An 18459-nucleotide genomic window follows, 5' to 3' on the forward strand; every position below is an offset into this window, starting at 1 on the left:
TTGGTCTGGGCAGGGTGATGTATCTGTCTCTGAGATAGGGTTGAGAACAGGTGGGTCTGGGCAGGGTGATGTTGATGTTTGTGTCTCTGAGATAGGGTTGAGAACAGGTTGGTCTGGGCAGGGTGATGTATCTGTCTCTGAGATAGGGGTGAGAACAGGTTGGTCTGGGCAGGGTGATGTTGATGATGTTTGTGTCTCTGAGATGCCTATCTGACTATCTCCAACCTGCCCTGTTTCACTATCTCCAACCTGCCCTCTTTCACTATCTCCAACCTGCCCCTTTTCACTATCTCCAACCTGCCCTCTTTCACTATCTCCAAACTGCCTGTTTCACTATCTCCAACCTGCCTGTTTCACTATCTCCAACCTACCTGTTTCACTATCTCCAACCTGCCTGTTTCACTATCTCAACCTGCCCTGTTTCACTATCTCCAACCTGCCTGTTTCACTATCTCCAACCTGCCCTGTTTCACTATCTCCAACCTGCCTGTTTCACTATCTCCAACCTGCCCTGTTTCACTATCTCCAACCTGCCCTGTTTCACTATCTCCAACCTGCCTGTTTCACTATCTCCAACCTGCCCTGTTTCACTATCTCCAACCTGCCTGTTTCACTATCTTCAGTCGGCCTGTTTCACTATCTCCAACCTGCCTGTTTCACTATCTCCAGTCGGCCTGTTTCACTATCTCCAGCCTGCCTGTCTCGCTATCTCCAACCTGCCTGTTTCACTATCTCCAACCTGCCCTGTTTCACTATCTCCAACCTGCCCTGTTTCACTATCTCCAACCTGCCCTGTTTCACTATCTCCAACCTGCCCTGTTTCACTATCTCCAACCTACCTGGTTCACTATCTCCAACCTACCTGTTTCACTATCTCCAACCTGCCTGTTTCACTATCTCCAACCTGCCCTGTTTCACTATCTCCAACCTACCTGTTTCACTATCTCCAACCTGCCCTGTTTCACTATCTCCAACCTGCCCTGTTTCACTATCTCCAACCTGCCCTGTTTTACTATCTCCAACCTGCCCTGTTTCACTATCTCCAACCTGCCTGTTTCACTATCTCCAACCTGCCCTGTTTCACTATCTCCAACCTGCCTGTTTCACTATCTCCAACCTGCCTGTTTCACTATCTCCAACCTGCCCTGTTTCACTATCTCCAACCTGCCTGTTTCACTATCTCCAACCTACCTGTTTCACTATCTCCAACCTGCCTGTTTCACTATCTCCAACCTGCCCTGTTTCACTATCTCCAACCTGCCCTGTTTCACTATCTCCAACCTGCCCTGTTTCACTATCTCCAACCTGCCCTGTTTCACTATCTCCAACCTGCCTGTTTCACTATCTCCAACCTGCCTGTTTCACTATCTCCAACCTGCCCTGTTTCACTATCTCCAACCTGCCCTGTTTCACTATCTCCAACCTGCCCTGTTTCACTATCTCCAACCTGCCCTGTTTCACTATCTCCAACCTGCCTGTTTCACTATCTCCAACCTACCTGTTTCACTATCTCCAACCTGCCCTGTTTCACTATCTCCAACCTGCCTGTTTCACTATCTCCAACCTGCCTGTTTCACTATCTCCAACCTGCCTGTTTCACTATCGCCAACCTGCCCTGTTTCACTATCTCCAACCTGCCTGTTTCACTATCTCCAACCTGCCTGTTTCACTATCTCCAACCTGCCCTGTTTCACTATCTCCAACCTGCCCTGTTTCACTATCTCCAACCTGCCTGTTTCACTATCTCCAACCTGCCTGTTTCACTATCTCCAACCTGCCTGTTTCACTATCTCCAACCTGCCCTGTTTCACTATCTCCAACCTGCCCTGTTTCACTATCTCCAACCTGCCCTGTTTCACTATCTCCAACCTGCCTGTTTCACTATCTCCAACCTGCCCTGTTTCACTATCTCCAACCTGCCTGTTTCACTATCTTCAGTCGGCCTGTTTCACTATCTCCAACCTGCCTGTTTCACTATCTTCAGTCGGCCTGTTTCACTATCTCCAGCCTGCCTGTTTCACTATCTCCAACCTGCCTGTTTCACTATCTCCAACCTACCTGTTTCACTATCTCCAACCTGCCCTGTTTCACTATCTCCAACCTGCCTGTTTCACTATCTCCAACCTGCCCTGTTTCACTATCTCCAACCTGCCTGTTTCACTATCTCCAACCTGCCCTGTTTCACTATCTCCAACCTGCCCTGTTTCACTATCTCCAACCTGCCCTGTTTCACTATCTCCAACCTGCCTGTTTCACTATCTCCAACCTGCCCTGTTTCACTATCTCCAACCTGCCTGTTTCACTATCTTCAGTCGGCCTGTTTCACTATCTCCAACCTGCCTGTTTCACTATCTCCAGTCGGCCTGTTTCACTATCTCCAGCCTGCCTGTCTCGCTATCTCCAACCTGCCTGTTTCACTATCTCCAACCTGCCCTGTTTCACTATCTCCAACCTGCCCTGTTTCACTATCTCCAACCTGCCCTGTTTCACTATCTCCAACCTGCCCTGTTTCACTATCTCCAACCTACCTGGTTCACTATCTCCAACCTACCTGTTTCACTATCTCCAACCTGCCTGTTTCACTATCTCCAACCTGCCCTGTTTCACTATCTCCAACCTACCTGTTTCACTATCTCCAACCTGCCCTGTTTCACTATCTCCAACCTGCCCTGTTTCACTATCTCCAACCTGCCCTGTTTTACTATCTCCAACCTGCCCTGTTTCACTATCTCCAACCTGCCTGTTTCACTATCTCCAACCTGCCCTGTTTCACTATCTCCAACCTGCCTGTTTCACTATCTCCAACCTGCCTGTTTCACTATCTCCAACCTGCCCTGTTTCACTATCTCCAACCTGCCTGTTTCACTATCTCCAACCTGCCTGTTTCACTATCTTCAGTCGGCCTGTTTCACTATCTCCAACCTGCCCTGTTTCACTATCTCCAACCTGCCCTGTTTCACTATCTCCAACCTACCTGTTTCACTATCTCCAACCTGCCCTGTTTCACTATCTCCAACCTGCCCTGTTTCACTATCTCCAACCTACCTGTTTCACTATCTCCAACCTACCTGTTTCACTATCTCCAACCTGCCCTGTTTCACTATCTCCAACCTGCCCTGTTTCACTATCTCCAACCTGCCTCTTTTCCTTTCTGACTCCTGTATAAATATAATCTTCCTGATTGGCTGCTGTTGTTGTTTGCCTCCTGCTGCCAGAAACAGTGGCTGGTTCACAGGACGTTCAGGAGGTGACAATGAAGTTTACCGTGACATCACAAAGGCTGTTTATTCCACTAGGATCTACGTGGGAATAATGACATCATAAAAGGGGGTATTTCCTTGAATGGTTAACTGGATGAACTTTAGTCTCTCTAAACTAGTGTCTCTGTAACATACGTTGCATCTACAATGGCCCTCTATTCTGTTAAACAGGGCACTGGTAGTAAGGATTCTGGGGGCCATTTTGGGCTTTCGTTTTCTGTCCTGCGTGTAGCCTGATGTAAAAATGAGCTCTGAAAGAGGTCGCTCTGCTGCGTATCCAAGAATTAGGGCTGACAGATCCCGCCAGAGAAATGTAAAGGTTATTTACGGAGTTGAGCCGAAGTGTTTAACTGTGAATGCAGTGTTCGCTAACGTGAAGGAACATTTGCCTTTTAAATTCCCAATCACGTTGTCGCTGAATTTACGCGATACGGATTGAAATAGAGCACTTATTCCTTATTGGCCATTTGTTGTTTTAATCTAAAGGAAACAGACAATACTGTCCTACCACCAAACAGGCAGTATCTGCTCATAGTGTGGAACTGAGAAAACAACCCTTTTGGATTTACCCTGGTTTCCCCATAACTTTATACAGTTACTGTCTAACATGACCCACATTTTCCCCTGAACACAATACAACAGAGGCAGGATACTTGTCCAAATGATTAAGCATGTATTTAATGTAGGGGGAAAAAAAATGACATTAACTCATTTTCGACCAAATGAGCAGTTACTGCTTTTTTGTTGTTGCTTTCTAGGGCAGAATACCCATCTGTCTTGCCTGTCTGGATTGGAGAGTACTGGGAGTTTTCATCCTCTTTGAAGCTGAGATCTGCGATAGGACCTATAGCACCACTGGCACCCTATTCCCTATGTAGTACACTACTTGTGCTATTGTCCTTTGTCAAAAGTAGTGCACTACATAGGGAATAGGGTGGTATTTGGGACAGACACGAAGTCGGTTGAGGTATTACTGAGAAGTGAAACTGTTGTTTCTAACGAAGGCCAGAGCAGGAGAGTGAGGAATGTGGTAGAGAAATATCACAGGATCATTTCAAATGAGAACGTTAGGTTTAAACGCTTTTAAACGCCTTCTGGCCAACTGTTGATTTAGGAGCCATGGACTCATTACGGTTGTGAAAAACAAAAGGTGTGGCAAACAAAAGGTTTGGAAAACAAAAGGTTTGGAAAACAAAAGGTTTGGAAAACAAATGGTACAGATTGTTTCGGATTACAATACAGAAGTGAAAATGATTTAATGTCTAATTTGGAGACAAGGTGTAGCAGTTCCCTGATATGAGATGAACGTTGTGCAGCCATTATTCAGGCTATGGCCCCCAACTAACCACTCACTGTTTAAGTAGAGGTAGTGTACTACATAGGTAATAGGGTGCCAGGCTATAGTCCCAACTAACCACTCACTGTTTAAGTAGAGTTAGTGTACTACATAGGGAATAGGGTGCCAGGCTATGGATCCTACTAACCACTCACTGTTTAAGTAGAGGTAGTGTACTACATAGGGAATAGGGTGCCAGGCTATAGTCCCAACTAACCACTCACTGTTTAAGTAGAGGTAGTGTACTACATAGGGAATAGGGTGCCAGGCTATAGTCCCAACTAACCACTCACTGTTTAAGTAGAGGTAGTGTACTACATAGGGAATAGGGTGCCAGGCTATGGATCCTACTAACCACTCACTGTTTAAGTAGAGGTAGTGTACTACATAGGGAATAGGGTGCCAGGCTATAGTCCCAACCAACCACTCACTGTTTAAGTAGAGGTAGTGTACTACATAGGGAATAGGGTGCCAGGCTATGGATCCTACTAACCACTCACTGTTTAAGTAGAGGTAGTGTACTACATAGGGAATAGGGTGCCAGTCTATAGTCCGAACTAACCACTCACTGTTTAAGTAGAGGTAGTGTACTACATAGGGAATAGGGTGCCAGTCTATAGTCCGAACTAACCACTCACTGTTTAAGTAGAGGTAGTGTACTACATAGGGAATAGGGTGCCAGTCTATAGTCCCAACTAACCACTCACTGTTTAAGTAGAGGTAGTGTACTACATAAGGAATAGGGTGCCAGGCTATAGTCCCAACTAACCACTCACTGTTTAAGTAGAGGTAGTGTACTACATAGGGAATAGGGTGCCAGTCTATAGTCCCAACTAACCACTCACTGTTTAAGTAGAGGTAGTGTACTACATAGGGAATAGGGTGCCAGTCTATAGTCCCAACTAACCACTCACTGTTTAAGTAGAGGTAGTGTACTACATAGGGAATAGGGTGCCAGTCTATAGTCCGAACTAACCAACTAACAGGCAGCAACTAGTTAGCCCCGCCTACCCACCGACTAACCCACCGACTAGTGTTTTACATTTCTGAGAAACCTTCACTAAACTTACATTTAGCCTCAAAGGCATAGACATGAATACACCCGACATAGACATGAATACACCCTACATAGACATGAATACACCCTACATAGACATTAATACACCCTACATAGACATGAATACACCCTACATAGACATTAATACACCCTACATAGACATTAATACACCCTTCACTAAACTAACATTTAGCCTCAGAGGTATAGACATGAATAAACACTACATAGGCATGAATAAACCCTACATAGACATGAATAAACCCTACATAGGCATGAATAAACCCTACATAGGCATGAATAAACCCTACATAGGCATGAATAAACCCTACGTAGACATGAATAAACACTACATAGGCATGAATAAACCCTACGTAGACATGAATAAACCCTACGTAGACATGAATAACCCTACATAGGCATGAATAAACCCTACATAGGCATGAATAAACCCTACATAGGCATGAATAAACCCTACATAGGCATGAATAAACCCTACATAGACATTCATTTGAGATACAGATTACAGATGTAGGATCTTAATTTGAGCCAGTTTGCTACAGCAGGAAAATAGTCCTGCGGCAACAGCAAATGTGAGTTATAATCAAATGGAATTGTATTGGTCACATGCACATTCTAACAGATGTTATTGAGGATGTGGGGAAATGATTATTATGTGGATTATAACTCATTGACATTGTTGTAAATGTTGATACATTTTTCACAAGGGTCCGAAATAAAGTTTTTCGTCATTTCAAAGTGGAAATTACAAACTTTAGAAGACTTTTTTAAAACCTCAAATTCACTTTTTTTTTTTTTTTTTTTTTAACGTCCTTCATTTCAGGAACGTTCTCCTGCATCACTGTGATCAAATTAAGATCCTACTCTCAGACTCTTAAGGGCATAGAGATAATTGAATGCTGAGTATTTGTGCTCATAGTGTCAGACACTATTTTGAAAGGCAGACAGACTTCATCTGTAGGCTGGTAGACGTGGCCTGCGCCCAAAATGGCACCCTACTCCCTATATAGTGCACTACTTTTAACCAGAGTCCTATGGGCCCTGGTCTGCAGTAGTGCACTATATGGGGACTTGGGAGCCATTTGGGACGCTGGGTAGTCGTCCTGTGGGTCCTGGTTGCAGAGCATGGCATTACCCTACTGGCCGTTTCACACACCATTAATACTCACCGTTGTGTGTTTGAATGTGTTAAGAATGGGATTTCAATGTAATTCCACTAGTTCAGTCCCAAACGGCTCCCTCTTCCCTATGGGCCCTGGTGAAAAGTAGGGCACTTAATAGGGATAGGGTGCCATTTGGGACACAATGACAGTCCCCCTATTATCCCTGTCCCGCCGGCCTGGGACACGTCTGTCCCTCTGTCTTTCTGTCCCTCTCCTCCTCTCTCTCTCTCTGTCGCTCTGCTCCTCTGTCTCTCTGTCCCTCTCCTCCTCTGTCTCTCTGTCCCTCTCCTCCTCTGTCTCTCTGTCCCTCTCCTCCTCTGTCTCTCTGTTCCTCTGTCTTTCTGTCTCTCTGCTCCTCTGCCAGGCTCCATCCCTGCTCTGTCCTGGACTGACTCCTTCTCCATAGTAATGACATGTCCTTCCAGACAGGACTGACTCCTTCTCCATAGTAATGACATGTCCTTCCAGACAGTACTGACTCCTTCTCCATAGTAATGACATGTCCTTCCAGACAGGACTGACTCCTTCTCCATAGTAATGACATGTCCTTCCAGACAGTACTGACTCCTTCTCCATAGTAATGACATGTCCTTCCAGACAGGACTGACTCCTTCTCCATAGTAATGACATGTCCTTCCAGACAGGACTGACTCCTTCTCCATAGTAATGACATGTCCTTCCAGACAGGACTGACTCCTTCTCCATAGTAATGACATGTCCTTCCAGACAGGACTGTCTTCTTCTCCATAGTAATGCATGTTTTCTTTTTCTTCCTTCTTCAGGAGAAATGGTCATCGCCCCTCCCACATCGGCTCAGCTGAGATACGGTAAGACAGGAAGAAAAAGAGAGAGAGAGGTGTCTTTGAAAAGAGAGAGGTGTCTTTGAAAAGAGAGAGGTGTCTTTGAACAGAGAGAGGTGTCTTTGAACAGAGAGAGGTGTCTTTGAACAGAGAGAGGTGTCTTTGAACAGAGAGAGGTGTCTTTGAACAGAGAGAGGTGTCTTTGAACAGAGAGAGGTGTCTTTGAACAGAGAGAGATGTCTTTGAAAAGAGAGAGGTGTCTTTGAAAAGAGAGAGAGGTGTCTTTGAACAGAGAGAGGTGTCTTTGAACAGAGAGAGGTGTCTTTGAAAAGAGAGAGGTGTCTTTGAAAGAGAGAGGTGTCTTTGAAAAGAGAGAGGTGTCTTTGAACAGAGAGAGGTGTCTTTGAACAGAGAGAGGTGTCTTTGAACAGAGAGAGGTGTCTTTGAAAAGAGAGAGATGTCTGAACAGAGAGAGGTGTCTTTGAAAAGAGAGAGGTGTCTTTGAAAAAGAGAGATGTCTTTGAAAAGAGAGAGGTGTCTTTGAAAAGAGAGATGTATTTGAAAAGAGAGAGGTGTCTTTGAAAAGAGAGAGGTGTCTTTGAAAAGAGAGAGATGTCTTTGAAAAGAGAGATGTGTCTTTGAAAAGAGAGAGATGTCTTTGAAAAGAGAGAGGTGTCTTTGAACAGAGAGAGGTGTCTTTGAAAAGAGAGAGATGTCTTTGAAAAGAGAGAGGTGTCTTTGAAAAGAGAGAGGTGTCTTTGAAAAGAGAGAGGTGTCATATATGAAACAGTGGGGAACCCTGGAGGATTCAAATATGAAACAGTGGAGAATGCTGGAGGATTTGTTTCCTCCCTGTCACTGTGCTCACAGACACATTCCCAGCCCACATATTCACCAGGGCTAAACTGATGACTATCATGCAGTATACCCGGGTTGATGACCAGAGTGGAAAAGAATTCCACATTGATGGCCAATAGGAGTTAGAATGAGTTCATTCAGGTTCAAGACACATTCCTTTGCTTTTGATTAGTTGAATCAGACGGCCAATGTTTTTACAGCACCTCCCTGTTTTGGTGTCGTACCAGAGAACATTTGGCCAGAAGTAGGACTGACGACAGAGGGCCAAGTTATGTAGATCTCACTTTTCTTCCCCGATTGTAACGGCCAAATGTTCGTCCAGGTTCACTGTGTCTCATCACTTCTTCAAGTTGCCAGTACATGTGTGGGATGTTAAATGGGATGTGTGTGTGTGTGTGTGTGTGTGTGTGTGTGTGTGTGTGTGTGTGTGTGTGTGTGTGTGTGTGTGTGTGTGTGTGTGTGTGTGTGTGTGTGTGTGATGATAAATGGGATGGTGTGTGTGTGTGTGTGTGTGTGTTCCTTCTTTTGCAGTTCTTCTACACAACGCCATTCCTTTTGTAGGGTTTGGTTTCCTGGACAATGCCATCATGATTGTAGCTGTAAGTTACACCACTTTATCAAATTAATATCACGTTTAGATCTGAGTCTCTGTGGTAGACCTTCTATCATACTAGTATTACCGTAATACTAGATAGATTCTACGGTAATATATATGCTGTAGCCCTCTATCCACACTAGTATTACGGTAATACTAGATATATTATACAGTAATATGTGGTAGACCTCTATCCATACTAGTATTACAGTAATATGTGGTAGACCTCTATCATACTAGTATTACCGTAATACTAGATAGTATTACAGTAATATATATATGCTGTAGCCCTCTATCCATACTAGTATTACGGTAATACTAGATATATTATACAGTAATATGTGGTAGACCTCTATCCATACTAGTTTTACAGTAATATTAGATAGATTATACAGTAATATGTGGTAGACCTCTATCCATACTAGTATTACAGTAATACTAGATAGATTATACAGTAATATGTGGTAGACCTCTATCCATACTAGTATTAGAGTAATACTAGATAGATTATACAATAATATGTGGTAGACCTCTATACATACTAGTATTACAGTAATATTATATATATAATACAGTAATATGTGGTAGCCCTCTATCCATACTAGTATTACCGTAATACTATATATGTTATTCAGTAATATGTGGTAGACCTCTATTTATACTAGTATTACAGTAATACTAGATATATTCTACAGTAATATGTGGTAGCCCTCTATCCATACTAGTTTTACAGTGATATTAGATAGATTCTACAGTAATATGTGGTAGACCTCTATTCATACTAATATTACAGTAATATGTGGTAGATCTCTATCCATGCTAGTTTTACAGTAATATTAGATATATTCTACAGTAATATGTGGTAGACCTCTATCCATACTAGTTTTACAGTAATATTAGATATATTATACAGTAATATGTGGTAGATCTCTATCCATACTAGTTTTACAGTAATATTAGATATATAATACAGTAATATGTGTTAGCCCTCTATCCATACTAGTATTACCATAATACTATATATGTTATTCAGTAATATGTGGTAGACCTCTATCCATACTAGTTTTACAGTAATATTAGATATATTCTACAGTAATATGTGGTAGACCTCTATCCATACTAGTTTTACAGTAATATTAGATAGATTCTACAGTAATATGTGGTAGATATCTGTTTCATTAACGTTGAAGTGAGAATCTGGTATCTGTCATTTTCTGTAACTCGAGAGTTGGTCAATTCTATTTTAGCTTTTCAAAACATTGACATTTATTTTTTTTGGCCACAAAAAGCAGACTCTTTTATCCACATCTAACTCACTTAACCTCATTCAAAGACTGTCATTCTGAGGGACAAAAAATGACTCATTGAAGTTGAATACAAAAGCTTTAGCTTTCAGCGGTGGTTTTTCATTACAGCATGAAACACACACTATATGAATATATGTGATCACGTGTTGGGTTTTCCCACATGGCCTTAACAAATAACAACAGAGAATTGATGAGGGTGTTTGTGTGTTTTGTTTTTAGGGCACGCAGATTGAGTTGTCCATAGGTGTGATCCTTGGGATTTCAACCATGGCAGGTATGTCGAAACCAGAAATAATATGTGAGTCCCTAATGGGACCGTATTCCCTGGGTCGTTCACTATATGGGGAATAGGGTGCCATTTGGAATGCAGACTATATGCTTTGTAATGTTTTTATTTTGTATATTTACAGTGCCTAGTGAAAGTCTACACGCCCCTTGCACAGTTTTAAGATTACATTTCAAAAGGATTACATTTCAAAAGGGATTACATTTCAAAAGGGATTACATTTCAAAAGGGATTATATTTAAAAGGGGATTACATTTCAAACGGGATTACATTTAAAAAGGGATTACATTTGATTTTTTTTCCCCTACAGGGCTACACAACCTACTCCACATTTTCAAAGTGACATTTTTTTTACGGAAAATGTTCAAAATGAGTTAAATAATAAAAATTAACCTGAAGACGCCTTGATTGCGTGTGTCTTCACCCCCCAGAGTTAATACTTGGTGGATGCACCTTTGGCAGCCATGACAGCGGTGAATCATTTTTTATAATATTATACTACCAACATTTTTTTACACCTTTATTTAACCAGGCGAGTCAGTTAAGAACAAATTCTTATTTTCAATGACGGCTTAGGAACAGTGGGTTAACTGCCTGTTCAGGGGCAGAATGACAGAATTTTACCTTGTCAGCTCGGGGGTTTGAACTTGCAACCTTCCGGTTACTAGTGCAACGCTCTAACCACTAGTCTACCCTGCCGCCCCTCCACTCTAACCACTAGGCGACCCTGCCGCCCCTCCACTCTAACCACTAGGCTACCCTGCCGCACCTCCACTCTAACCACTAGGCTACCCTGCCGCCCCTCCACTCTAACCACTAGGCTACCCTGCCGCCCCTCCACTCTAACCACTAGGCTACCCTGCCGCCCCTCCACTCTAACCACTAGGCTACCCTGCCGCCCCTCCACTCTAACCACTAGGCTACCCTGCCGCCCCTCCACTCTAACCACTAGGCTACCCTGCAACCCCTCCACTCTAACCACTAGGCTACCCTGCCGCCCCTCCGCTCTAACCACTAGGCGACCCTGCCGCCCCTCCACTCTAACCACTAGGCTACCCTGCCGCCCCTCCACTCTAACCACTAGGCTACCTGCCGTCCCTCCACTCTAACCACTAGGCTACCCTGCCGCCCCTCCACTCTAACCACTAGGCTACCCTGCAACCCCTCCACTCTAACCACTAGGCTACCCTGCTGCCCCTCCACTCTAACCACTAGGCTAACCTGCCGCCCCTCCACTCTAACCACTAGGCTACCCTGCTGCCCCTCCACTCTAACCACTAGGCTACCCTGCCGCCCCTCCACTCTAACCACTAGGCTACCCTGCCGCCCCTCCCTCTAACCACTAGGCTACCCTGCTGCCCCTCCACTCTAACCACTAGGCTACCCTGCCGCCCCTCCACTCTAACCACTAGGCTAACCTGCCGCCCCTCCACTCTAACCACTAGGCTACCCTGCTGCCCCTCCACTCTAACCACTAGGCTACCCTGCCGCCCCTCCACTCTAACCACTAGGCTACCCTGCCGCCCCTCCACTCTAACCACTAGGCTACCCTGCTGCCCCTCCACTCTAACCACTAGGCTACCCTGCTGCCCCTCCACTCTAACCACTAGGCTACCCTGCCGCCCCACCACTCTAACCACTAGGCTACCCTGCCGCCCCTCCACTCTAACCACTAGGCTACCCTGCTGCCCCTCCACTCTAACCACTAGGCTACCCTGCCGCCCCTCCACTCTAACCACTAGGCTACCCTGCAACCCCTCCACTCTAACCACTAGGCTAACCTGCCGCCCCTCCACTCTAACCACTAGGCTACCCTGCCGCCCTCCCTCTAACCACTAGGCTACCCTGCCGCCCCTCCCTCTAACCACTAGGCTACCCTGCCGCCCCTCCACTCTAACCACTAGGCTACCCTGCTGCCCCTCCACTCTAACCACTAGGCTACCCTGCCGCCCCTCCACTCTAACCACTAGGCTACCCTGCCGCCCCTCCACTCTAACCACTAGGCTACCCTGCCGCCCCTCCACTCTAACCACTAGGCTACCCTGCTGCCCCTCCACTCTAACCACTAGGCTACCCTGCCGCCCCTCCACTCTAACCACTAGGCTACCCTGCCGCCCCTCCACTCTAACCACTAGGCTACCCTGCCGCCCCTCCACTCTAACCACTAGGCTACCCTGCTGCCCCTCCACTCTAACCACTAGGCTACCCTGCCACCCCTCCACTCTAACCACTAGGCTACCCTGCCGCCCCTCCGCTCTAACCACTAGGCTACCCTGCCGCCCCTCCACTCTAACCACTAGGCTACCCTGCTGCCCCTCCACTCTAACCACTAGGCTACCCTGCTGCCCCTCCACTCTAACCACTAGGCTACCCTGCCGCCCCTCCACTCTAACCACTAGGCTACCCTGCCGCCCCTCCACTCTAACCACTAGGCTACCCTGCCGCCCCTCCACTCTAACCACTAGGCTACCCTGCCGCCCCTCCACTCTAACCACTAGGCGACCCTGCCGCCCTCCACTCTAACCACTAGGCGACCCTGCCGCCCCTCCACTCTAACCACTAGGCTAACCTGCCGCCCCTCCACTCTAACCACTAGGCTACCCTGCTGCCCCTCCACTCTAACCACTAGTCTACCCTGCTGCCCCTCCACTCTAACCACTAGGCTACCCTGCTGCCCCTCCACTCTAACCACTAGGCTACCCTGCCGCCCCTCCACTCTAACCACTAGGCTAACCTGCCGCCCCTCCACTCTAACCACTAGGCTACCCTGCTGCCCCTCCACTCTAACCACTAGTCTACCCTGCTGCCCCTCCACTCTAACCACTAGGCGACCCTGCCGCCCCTCCCTCTAACCACTAGGCTACCCTGCTGCCCCATACAGAGCATACAGGAAAGTATTCAGACCCCATGACTTTTTCCACATTTTGTTACGTTACAGCCTTGCTCTAAAACGATACTCCATAATGACAAAGCAAAAACAGGTTTTTATAAATTTGATTAAATGTATAGAAAATAAAAAAGTGACTCACATTTACATAAGTATTCAGACCCTTTACTTAGTACTTTGTTGAAGCACCTTTGACCCAAATATATCCTCAAAGTCTTCTTGGGTATGACGCTTGGCGCACCTGTATTTGGGGAGTTACTCCCATTCTTCTCTGCAGATCCTCTCAAGCCCTGTCAGGTTAGATGAGGAGCATCGCTGCACAACTATTTCCAGGTCTCTCCAGAGATGTTTGATTGGGTTCAAGTCTGAGCTGCGGCTGGGCCACTCAAGGACATTCATAAACTTGTCCTGAAGCCACTCCTGTGATGTCTTGGCTGTGTGCTTAGGGTCTTTGTCCTGTTGGAAGCTAATCCTTCGCCCCCAGTCTGAGGTTCCTCGATCCTGACTCGTCTCCCAGTCCCTGCCGCTGAAAAACATCACCGCAGCATGATACTGCCACCACCATGCTTCACCGTAGGGATGGTGCCAGGTTTCCTCCAGATGTGACGCTTGGCATTCAGGCCAAAGAGTTTAATCTTTGTTTCATCAGACCAGAGAATCTTGTTTCTCATGGTTTGAGAGTCTTTTGGTGTCTTTTGGCAAACTCCAAGCAGGCTGTCATGCATTTTTCTGAGGAGAGGCTTCTGTCTGGCCTCTCTGCCATAAAGTCTTGATTAGTAAAGTGCTGCAGAGATGGTTGTCCTTCTGGAAGATTCTCCCATTTCCACAGAGGAACACTGGAGCTCTGTCAGAGACCATCAGGGTTGCTCAGTTTGGCCCGGGCGGCCAGCTCTAGGAAGAGTCTTGGTGGTTCCAAACTTCTTCCATTTAAGAATGATCGAGGTCAGTGTGTTCTTTGGTACCTTCAATGCTGCAGAAATGTTTTGGTACCCTTCCCCAGACCTGTGCCTCTGGAGCTCTACGGACAACTCCGTCAACCTCATGGCTTGGTTTTTGCTCTGAAATGCACTGTCAACTGTGGGACCTTATATAGACAGGTGTGTGCCTTTCCAAATCATGTCCAATCAATTGAATTTTCCACAGGAGGACTCCAATCAAGTTGTAGAAACATCTCAAGGATGAACAAGGTTGCACCTGAGCTCAATGTCGAGTCTCATAGCAAAGGGTCTGAATACTTGTGTAAATTTTTTATTTATTTATTTATTTTACCTTTATTTTACTAGGCAAGTCAGTTAAGAACAAATTCTTATTTTCAATGACTGCCTAGGAACAGTGGGTTAACTGCCTGTTCAGAGTAAGGCTGTAAAACATGTAATTTAATCCATTTTAGAATAAGGCTGTAACATAACAAAATGTGGAAAAGGGCAAGGGGTCTGAACACTTTCCAAATACACTGTATGTCCATTGTTTTTGTAAAAATGACTCAAGCTCAGTAAATTTGGTTGTCAATCTTTGATGGACAGTAATATTCTAACCGTGTCTCTGATTTTCAAGCAAATTTAAGTCAGGACTGAGACTGGACCACTCAGGAACAATCAACACCTATTGGAAAGCCATTCTAGTGTGTCTTTGGCATTCAAATGTGTTATTGTCATGCAAAAAACAAACAAAACAAACTTTTTACCTGGATTTGACTCTTTTTGTATTCATTTTGATCCTGACAAACTCCCCAGTCCCTGCTGGTGAGAAGCATACCGATAACATGATGCTGCAAACACATTACTTGAAAATACAGAGAATTTCACTCTGTGTTGTATTGCTTTGGATTTGACCCAAACCCGTAGTTTTTAATTTTGTCCAAAAAGTTAACACACTCCCCCTCCTAGCCATTCCTGCTTCATAGATAACAACCCTAAAGGCAATACAATAGGGGGTGTGGGGCCATTCTCTTTCAAATGTTCAAAGACAGACCCCCCCCCCAGTTCAACCAGGTCCCTACACATCAATCATCATGACAACTTCAAAGGAATAGATATATGCATAAATTAGCACAACCTCTAACGCGTGAGAACAGGAACAGGATGCCCATATATGGGCATAAGCACGTGATCCGTCTGACCGGTTGCCCAAATATAGGCATGCACACGTCATCCTGACATAGGGTCATAAATCATACGTTTGACGTGTGCCGTCTACTTTATTCTCTCTGATATGTTGCCCTAAGAGTTGTGCAAGGTTGGTTGAATCTTATTCACATTCATTCACAGCTGTCATGGCTGCCACAAGTGATTCCACCCATTCCACTCTTGGATTGTGAAGACAATCAATTACACTCATTTTCAATTTCTTAGTAAATCCATTTTTAAAGTTTTTATTATTTATCTATGAAAATGTGGAATAGGTTGTGTAGATCAATAGGGAAAAAATCTAATTGAATCTCTTTTTCGATTTAATTTTAAAGCAGGAAATGTGAAGACTGTCCAGGGGGTTGTGTAGACTTTCACTAGCGACTATCTCAATACATTAAATGTCCATCTGAATGTAACTTGGCAATAGCCAATTTAATCCTACACTCAACGTCTAATTAAAGCCTTGGGTTGCCTCAAATCAGGCCCTGATTAGAGGACAACAATGACTGGTGTCCCAGGTCTAAATCAGGCCCTGATTAGAGGTGAACAATGACTGGTGTCCCAGGTCTAAATCAGGCCCTGATTAGAGGTGAACAATGACTGGTGTCCCAGGTCTAAATCAGGCCCTGATTAGAGGACAACAATGACTGGTGTCCCAGGTCTAAATCAGGCCCTGATTAGAGGACAACAATGACTGGTGTCTCAGGTCTAAATCAGGCCCTGATTAGAGGACAACAATGACTGGTGTCTCAGGTCTAAATCAGGCCCTGATTAGAGGACAACAATGACTGGTGTCCCAGGTCTAAATCAGGCCCTGATTAGAAGACAACAATGACTGGTGTCCCAGGTCTAAATCAGGCCCTGATTAGAGGACAACAATGACTGGTGTCCCAGGTCTAAATCAGGCCTTGATTAGAGGACAACAATGAAAACACGCAGAGGGACTGACTTGGAGGACCAGAGTTGAGTTTGAGGGATGTAGGGAATAGGCAGTCGTTTGAAACACGCGTTCTCTCAGTTCGTCCCCTGGTCTGGCTTGCTGCCAGACACTGAAGAGAGCGACAGACAGCGGGTGATGATTATTCATATCTATGGTAATATTCCTCTTCAGTCATCTGAATGACGACAGCGATATCCGAGCCGTTCACTTTAGGACGAGGGGTGATCATTTGCATTTTAACAGAACGATTCAGCCTTCTTGGGAACCAAACGACAGAGAGACCAGTGCATCCCAAATGGCACCCTGTTCCCTATACAGGGCACTGCTTTTGACCAGGGCCCATAGGGTAGTGCATTATATAGGGAATAGGGTACTATTTGGGACTCATCCATAGCCTAGCTAGCTACCGTACCATAATATAACATATAACATACCATAACAGTCATATCACATCACAGATTACTGACACTTCAGCCTGTAACAGAGGAGAACATATCAGAGATAAATGAGAGTTTAACAGAGGAGAACATATCAGAGATAAATGAGCCTGTAACAGAGGAGAACATATCAGAGATAAATTAGAGTTTAACAGAGGAGAACATATCAGAGATAAATTAGAGTTTAACAGAGGAGAACATATCAGAGATAAATGAGCCTGTAACAGAGGAGAACATATCAGAGATAAATGAGCCTGTAACAGAGGAGAACATATCAGAGATAAATTAGAGTTTAACAGAGGAGAACATATCAGAGATAAATTAGAGTTTAACAGAGGAGAACATATCAGAGATAAATTAGACTTTAACAGAGGAGAACATATCAGAGATAAATTAGACTTTAACAGAGGAGAACATATCAGAGATAAATGAGCCTGTAACAGGAGAACATATCAGAGATAAATGAGAGTTTAACAGAGGAGAACATATCAGAGATAAATGAGCCTGTAACAGAGGAGAACATCAGGTTGTCAGATAGAGGATGGGGATAATACACTCTCTATACAGAATATAATGACAAAATGATCTATTTTATTCTGTGTCCCTCTCCCTTCCCTTTCTCTGGCCTTGGGGAGAGGAGGAGATGTGAGGGAAAGAGAGGAGAGGAGGGGGGAGGTGGAGGTAAGAGGAGGAGAGGAGAGGTGAGGGAAAGAGAGGAGAGGAGAGGAGGGGAGATGGGAGAGTGGTAGAACCACCAACTGTTATTGAACCAGCACCATATAAACTGTTTGCTGCAGAACCTGCAATATGAAGACCATGAGACTAGCTGAGGAAACACACGCACACACACACACACACACACACACACACACACACACACACACACACACACACACACACACACACACACACACACACACACACACACACACACACACACACACACACACACACACACACACACACACACACACACACACACACACACAGCTCTGTCAGCGGATTTCTTCAATCCCTTCCCATTTGTGAGCCCTGATGGAATTTGGGATGGGTACCAGCAGCAAACGAAGCCATTGACTCTGTGGAAACTGGAAACGTCTGTGAGACTGTCAATATATTGAATCCTGGGGTAGTTGAGGTCTGCAGCATCACCTATGGCTGGCCTGTGTTCTGGGATAACAACATATTGAATCCTGGGGTAGTTGAGGCCTGCAGCATCACCTATGGCTGGCCTGTGTTCTGGGATAACAACATATTGAATCCTGGGGTAGTTGAGGTCTGCAGCATCACCTATGGCTGGCCTGTGTTATGGGATAACAACATATTGAATCCTGGGGTAGTTGAGGCCTGCAGCATCACCTATGGCTGGCCTGTGTTCTGGGATAA

The 18459-nt window shown here is 45.2% G+C and overlaps 1 long non-coding RNA gene across 1 annotated transcript; it reads left to right on the top strand.

The window, feature by feature from the left end:
• Window positions 1-7618: 7618 nt before the first annotated feature.
• On the top strand, window positions 7619-10838 carry LOC135534199 (uncharacterized). The gene is made up of 3 exons (XR_010454650.1): window positions 7619-7661; window positions 9024-9091; window positions 10614-10838. It is a non-coding gene; the product is annotated as an uncharacterized LOC135534199 (long non-coding RNA).
• Window positions 10839-18459: the final 7621 nt, after the last annotated feature.

This window comes from Oncorhynchus masou, unplaced genomic scaffold (assembly GCF_036934945.1).
Source record: "Oncorhynchus masou masou isolate Uvic2021 unplaced genomic scaffold, UVic_Omas_1.1 unplaced_scaffold_3121, whole genome shotgun sequence".
In the NCBI taxonomy this organism is placed as follows: domain Eukaryota; kingdom Metazoa; phylum Chordata; class Actinopteri; order Salmoniformes; family Salmonidae; genus Oncorhynchus; species Oncorhynchus masou.